At 48.3% G+C, this 6758-nt stretch overlaps 1 long non-coding RNA gene and 1 other non-coding gene across 2 annotated transcripts; both read left to right on the forward strand.

Moving 5' to 3' along the window:
- The first annotated feature begins 7 nt into the window (after positions 1–7).
- LOC105290213 lies at positions 8–1771 on the forward strand. The gene is made up of 3 exons (XR_002779645.1): positions 8–656; positions 901–990; positions 1334–1771. It is a non-coding gene; the product is annotated as an uncharacterized LOC105290213 (long non-coding RNA).
- A 2504-nt stretch (positions 1772–4275) lies between these two features.
- On the forward strand, positions 4276–4412 carry LOC111737997. Its single transcript, XR_002779649.1, has one exon. It is a non-coding gene; the product is annotated as a U4 spliceosomal RNA (small nuclear RNA).
- Positions 4413–6758: the final 2346 nt, after the last annotated feature.

Genomic DNA, 6758 nt, shown 5'->3' on the forward strand with positions numbered 1-6758 from the left:
GAGTGTGTGTGTGTGTGTGTGTGTGTGTGTGTGTGTCCGCGCCAGGGTCGAGGGGACTGCGGGCAGCGGTGTGAGTGTGTGTGCCCGGCGGAGCGGGGCTCTGAGCCGGACGGCTCCCCGCCCGCGAGCTCACAGGTGTTGCCTGTCTTGCTTTGGGGAGGTTCTGGGGAGACCCTTACACCGCCCCGGCCCTCGCAGGCCCATTTCCCGAGCGAGGACGCCCCGCAGCCTTGTGTGTGTGCTAAGGGCCATTCAAGGCCTCCGAGCTGCAGCGCGTTCTGCAGCGCGTTCTGCAGCGCCGGCGAAGCACTGTCTCTCATCTGTCAGGTGCAACTCACCTGCGGGCGGGCCTGCATTCCGCAGGACTCCGGGCAGATCTATGCTGCCGTGTGCACTGGGCAATCTGAACCAATTAGTTGCTTAATCTCTCCGAGCCAAGGTTCCTAAACTGTGAACTAGAGGCGACAGGAAAAATAAATAAGACACGGTTTTGAGGGATTAATATGTGCCAGTCTAAGAGCTTTACATATATTAATTCACTTACTCTTCACAACATATTTTTAGCCTCATTTTGCAGACAGGGAATTGAATCAAAAAGAGGTTAAGAAACTCGCTCAAGATCACATAGCTGGTGAATGGCAGACCTGTCTCTGAGAGTAAGTATAGAGAAGTACTTTGCACAGTACCTAGCAAATAGTAATTTCTCAGTAAGTATTAGCTATTATATTTACTCTTGCTATATGAAGACCAGTAATAAAGATTTAGGGCTCCGAGGTCAAAACCGACTTGGGCTCCAAACCTGGCTGCGACATCTTTTAGTTGTAAGACCCTGGGCAAGTTACCCTCAAAACATCGGTTCTTTCTATCCGCATTGTAGTGATAACAATACCTACATCACAGGGTGGCTCTAAGATTTGATTAAGTTAGTACGAGAGGAGCACTTAGCCTCGGGCCTGGAACACAGAAAGTCTGGATGCACTCGAAGTGATGGTGAGAAATTAAAGTGATGGTGAGAAATTTGCAAACTTGGAATGGGGGTGGGAGTTGAATTCCATAAACCGAGTCAACCTGAGGAAAGAACAAAGAAGCATCCCTCCTTTTTTCCTCAAAAGCTGCTGAGGGCAGCGAGGGTGGGGGGCATTCCGATCCTGGAGCCCACTGCAGAGGAGACGCAGCGGCTGCTCGAGTGCGAGGGGGAAGCGTGAGCGGGAAGCCGGGAGCAGCGGACCTAGAACGGGAGGAGTGATTAACCCCGGGGGTTGGGGCGGGGTGGGGGGAGCCATAGATTTGGCTCACGTGACTTTTGGGCTGATTATCTGGAATCTTCTGCCAGATGGATCTGGGTGGTAAGGGGGTTGTCCCCAGGATCCAGCCCCATGCCAAAGACCATGGACTCCTGCCTGAGCCCCTCGAACCGGCGGCACGCAGGTGCTGCCCCATGGCACAGCATCTCTGGAGCTGCAAAGGAGGCGCTGGAGTCCTGGCTGCCGGTCCCCCACAGCCCAGCTCAAGCTTGGGAACGGCTGACCCTGCTGTTTTCATCAGGAAGTTTCTGCAGGATCGTTCTGGCCCCAGTTTCCATGCCGCTTATGGGAAAGACAGAGAATGTTCCCTATCTATACCGTGGGGTGTGTATGTGTGTCTGACGATCTTTGATGTTTTTTTAGTATTGTTCCCCTAAAATCCATGTCAACAAAAAGCTCGTTTCTTTGTCTGAAACCAAGCGTACTCTTAAAAACTTAATAATAAATTCGTATTGTATGCTATCTGACGGCAAAGTGTTTTTGCAATCGATGAATCAATTTCTCTAAAAACCTGGAAAAAAATGTTAACTTTGTAAAAGGAGAATATATCTTTCAAAACTTGGTGTGTTTTGAATTCACACGATTTGGGATTGTTCCTATTGCCAGATCATGCCAACTTAAAATGAGAGTGGACATCTGGGCTTAGGAAAACGGATGCTCTTTGTAGCTGAGGACTCATTAAAATTAGAATTGCTCTGGAACCTTCCCAGTATCTGACAGCTGCCCCTCCCCTTTTTATGTGCAAAGGGGACTTTCAGGAATGAGGCCTGAGGCTGGCTGGGCTTAGGGGTCACCTGTGGTCAGTGAGCAGATCTGTCTCCAGGTAACTGGCTAACGTCCTTGGCCCTATTTAGCATCGTGCTTCCACTAGCAAGCTTGCTGGCCCAGAACACCTGAGCTTATAGTCAAAATTCAAAATACTTTATAGATGGTATCCCATGATCTTTTAGGGATTTATTACGTTTTGGTTATATATATGCATGAGTTAGCTCTCCTAGATTTTAGACTTCTTGACGTTGGGCCTTTTTTATTCATCTTCTACTTCCTCAGACAGAAGAGCATATCCTGTCATAGGTATAAATATGGATATAGATACAAATATTGAATGCGAACGTGAATGCCAGCTGGGAGATATTACACAGGAACCTATAACACAAGATTTAAAATGTTTTTTCCCATGATCCCCAGCAAAGTCTTGGCCTCATGTATGTTTTGGTGATGTTGCCGACCGCTCCTGAGGTGCAGGTTTGGTAAAGTCCTCTTGACCCTCGTTCTAAATAACTTTAATCCCAATCCTAACATATGCATTGATAGATGGGACAGATCCTCCCCAACAGAAAATAGAAGCACAGATTCATCCATCCTGAGGGCACAGCACCTGCTCCTGAATTGGCATAGGAAGCAATCGAAAGAGAAGGGAGCCATGGAAACAGAAGGAGGAGAACGTTTTAGTAAGAAGGAGGTGGTCAAGAGCATCACTTGCTGCAAGGACTGAAATCTGGTTGAGTCTGGCGATGAAAGAATCATTGGGGATTTTACCCAGAGCGATTTTCGTGACGTGCAATAACTCAGGGGCGTGATGGAGATGAAGAAATGGAGGCGATGAGCGTGGATGAGAAAGGAAGGAGGAAAAACACAGGGTCAAGAAAAAGGTTTGTGTGTACTGGTTTGTTTTGAAATGGGAGGAGTGTCCATGGGTGCGGGCTGAGAGGAAGAAGCCAGTTGAAAGGGGGAAGTTACAGGAGCTGGAATGTGAAGCAGAGAGAGATGGACTAACCTCAGGCAAAAGGAACTTCATAGCTAAAGGTATGGGACTGAGACACTGTTTGTTACGGCAGATAAGAAATGCCCTTGGAATGCATCAGTCAGAATCTGCATCCTTACTCTTCGATGTAGTTGTAAACTTGGGCTTTTACTTAACCTCTCTGAGCTGCAGTCTCCTCTTTGATAAAATGAATAATAACATCGATTTTGCAGGATCACTGTGAGAATGTGAGGGAGTGCACGATGCCTAGTCGACCAGCTCAATAAATAATAAATGGAAGGTAATAGTCTTGTGTCAGCAGAACTGCGCCACTGCCCACATTTTCCTAATGCTTTCACTCCTGTGAGGAGCCATAGGCAATGGGAAAATTACTCTGTGTTCTTCCCCGTGGCTGCTCTTCAGAGGCATTTTCCTTCTCGGAAGCCCTGCATTATGGGTCAGAAGAGGAGGTCGTGCCCCAGAGCAGCCCTGGGAAGAGCGTTTTCCAGAATGGCTGCATCCTTCGCAGGCCAGGGCTGTGGGCTGCAAAATCAGCTTGTTCCTCTCCATCAAATGCAGTGGAACCGCATGGGCCCTCAGGAGACAGCCTTCACCGAACCATGAGCCTTGCAATTCTCGAGCCCCTCAGATTCAGACAGAGCCTGGGGCTTAGCAGATGTTATAGATCACTGGCCCAAAGCCCTCATCGCTGGGAAGAAAACAGGCTTGGAGAGCCGAGCTGACTTGTCCCGCCTCACCCAGTTGGGAAGCAGCATAGGTACCAGAACGGGTCTCAAACTCCAGCCACTGTTCTCACATAGCCCATTGCCTCTCTCTCAGGATTATCTGCATCCATGCATCTGTGTCCCAGGCTGTCCATCTCCCAACTCAAAAAGCCACAGTTCCCATGACAGGAACAAAGGAAGATGTGCCATGGATATGGAACTGGGAGAGGGAGATGAGTCAATTCCTAATAAAGGTGAAGTAAAAGAAGCCTGAGGCATCGACTTCGGCTCAGTCTTCCTGACACCTGCGCCCCAACCTGCATTCCAGTCTCATCTCCCACTTAGCCTCGACCATCCCCCGCATTCCTCTGCCCAGTGCAATAAAAACAGCATGCAATTAGCTTCTTCCACCCTGAGGCTGCCCAGGGCCAGAATGTGTGCTCCAGTGGTATTGCACGGAGCTATGCCTGTATTCTGGGCACGTGCTAAACACTTTACTTTCAGCTTTGTGGAGTGGCAGTATCATAGCCAAGGAGGTTTATCCGAGGCACGATCATTGCTAATTAAACATCTTACTTTCCTAAAGTGATATAAGCCTCATACGATCTGGAGAGGTAAGTACTGCATATTATCATTAATCCATTTTACGGATGAGAAAACAAAAACCTTATTTCTCTGGCATTCTCCTTAAGGTAGACGCAGCTTCGTTACGTGGTCCTCTTCTCTGGAGGTTGACCTGCCCGTGTCCAAGTTCCCCAGTGAGCTCCAGGCTCCTTGAGGAAGGGCCGTGTCTGGTTCTCCTTCGTACCCTGGATGGCCCCTGGCTCTACATCTTGCACCCTCACCACTTTCTTCTGCCTTCTCTCCACCTGCCACCAGATGGTCGTCCTCAGAATCAGTCGTGATCCTGTCCCTCACCTGTTCGAACTCTTGCTGCTTTTTTCTGTTGCCCAAATTCCCAAACACAGCATTCAAGACCTCCAGATTCCGGCCTCAGCTAGCCTTCTTGTTTCTTCTCCCACTAAAAGGGAGGAGGCTCTTTAAATTCAACTATGACCTTCAAGTCATGTTCTCCCTCAAGTCTTTACTTTTGCTTCTCCTCGTGTCTGGAGTCAATCTACTTTCCGCCTGTCATAATATTTGATGGCTCAGTCTATTCTGATCCGGCCCCCACCTCTCAAGTCATAATCGCGTCCTCCCTTGGGGTCCCTTTGCCTCAGGTTAGTGCTTTAATTTGGCATCTGATTTCGCCTGATTTTTGTTATTTATATACAAATACAGACCTCAAGTTCTTTCTTTGAGGGCAAGAACCTCACTTTATTTATTCGTGTGTTCATTTCATACTTAGCATGGTGAATAGTTGGCAGATGAAAACACAAACAAGGTGAATGATGTTTAGAGTTTGTTGATCCTTACTATATCATATGTGCCAGCACTGAGCTAGGCGTTTTATAAGCAAAGCCTCATTCAGTCTTTTTGACAACTCCGTGATGTGCTGTTATTAATCTCATTTTACTGATAAAGAAACTGAGGCAATTGTGGAAATTAAGTCACTGGCCTAAGATGACACAGCTGTTAAGTAGTGGAGTCAGGATTCAAACCTGACAGCCTGACTTCTAAAACCACACTAAACCTACTCTATTCAGAGGGTGAATAAATGCACGAATGACTAGTGAGATTCACCGTACTATAATTTTTCCTTCTGTGTCTCATAAACATGGTTAAGATCAAACGTCTGCCCCTTGGGCAATCTACAACGTACAGTGCAGATGAAGCAGACTACTAGTGTTCTGCTTTACCCACACAACCCCTCCTATACGTCTCCAAACCCACACTTCCCTGTATCCCCCCAAAAGGCCACTCAACTCAAAAAAAAAAAAAATGGCATGGACTTAGCCTTGCCATGTTCAGTAGCTAAAACTTAATTATACAACATGCACAAGCTGCAGACTATACCTTTGCACTTACATTAAACACACGTGAGAACTTTTTATTTAACCACTGGAGCCTTCACATCTCCAGGCTACTTGCTCCATCTGCAAAATCAGAATTGCTGGACCCCTCCCAATGTGTTCACGCCACTGCTCCCAGCTCTCGCTTTCACATTCCCAAAGATCTTCCAAACTGTCTCGATTCGTTGGTGTTTTTAAGTGTTTTTATTTACTCTACCTGATAGCACGATCCACAAAACTCAGGCATATCCAACCCTTCTGCTCTTGGAGACACACTTCATATGGAGGTCTATGGGAAAGGGATCTAGCCCAGGTGTCCTTCTTCCTTGCTACAGAATGAGTAGAACTACTGCAGCCCTGCCATGACCCATGAGGACAGGGCTGCAGACCCACAAAGATAAACAAGCTGGCCGAGATATGGACGAACAGCAGCCACGGACGAGGCTGGGCGCTGGCACTGAGGTTCCCATGACTTCATTAACCTCTGAAGCATTGTTCTTCCCCCGTCACCAGGGCGTTTTGATAACATTTACACACTCGGCGCACAGCCGGGGTTGTACCTACCATCAGTCTCCGTGCAGCATGGAGATAGTACTCAGAGAGGGCTAGCCTGCAGCAAGGCTGGCTGTGGGGCCAAAGACAAAACCCGACCTTCCCACCTCCCACAATCACAAACATTTCTGGGCAAGGCCACGTGGGAACAACTCCTGACTTCTCAAGTTGGAAAGAATCCTGACCATCACGGAGCTCAGGGGCTTGGAAAAACTCTGGGTCTCGACCGTCCTGGAGCGTGAAGGCTTCTCCCCTGACACCTCTTCCTTCATCGCGGAGCCGGTTTGTGCATTTCCAGATGCAGCTCCGTGTGCGTGTGCATGTGCGTGTGCATGTGCATGTGCATGTGCGTGTGTGTGTGTGTGCAGTTCTGGCCTCCCTACCATACTCAACGCTCCACGAGGCCACAGGCCACATCTCCGGTTCACTCTTAACTCCCCCTGGCCTGGCCACAGTAGCTTCTCAGTAAATCCTGGTCGAA

Source organism: Pteropus vampyrus, unplaced genomic scaffold, assembly GCF_000151845.1.
Source record: "Pteropus vampyrus isolate Shadow unplaced genomic scaffold, Pvam_2.0 Scaffold33, whole genome shotgun sequence".
Lineage (NCBI taxonomy): Eukaryota > Metazoa > Chordata > Mammalia > Chiroptera > Pteropodidae > Pteropus > Pteropus vampyrus.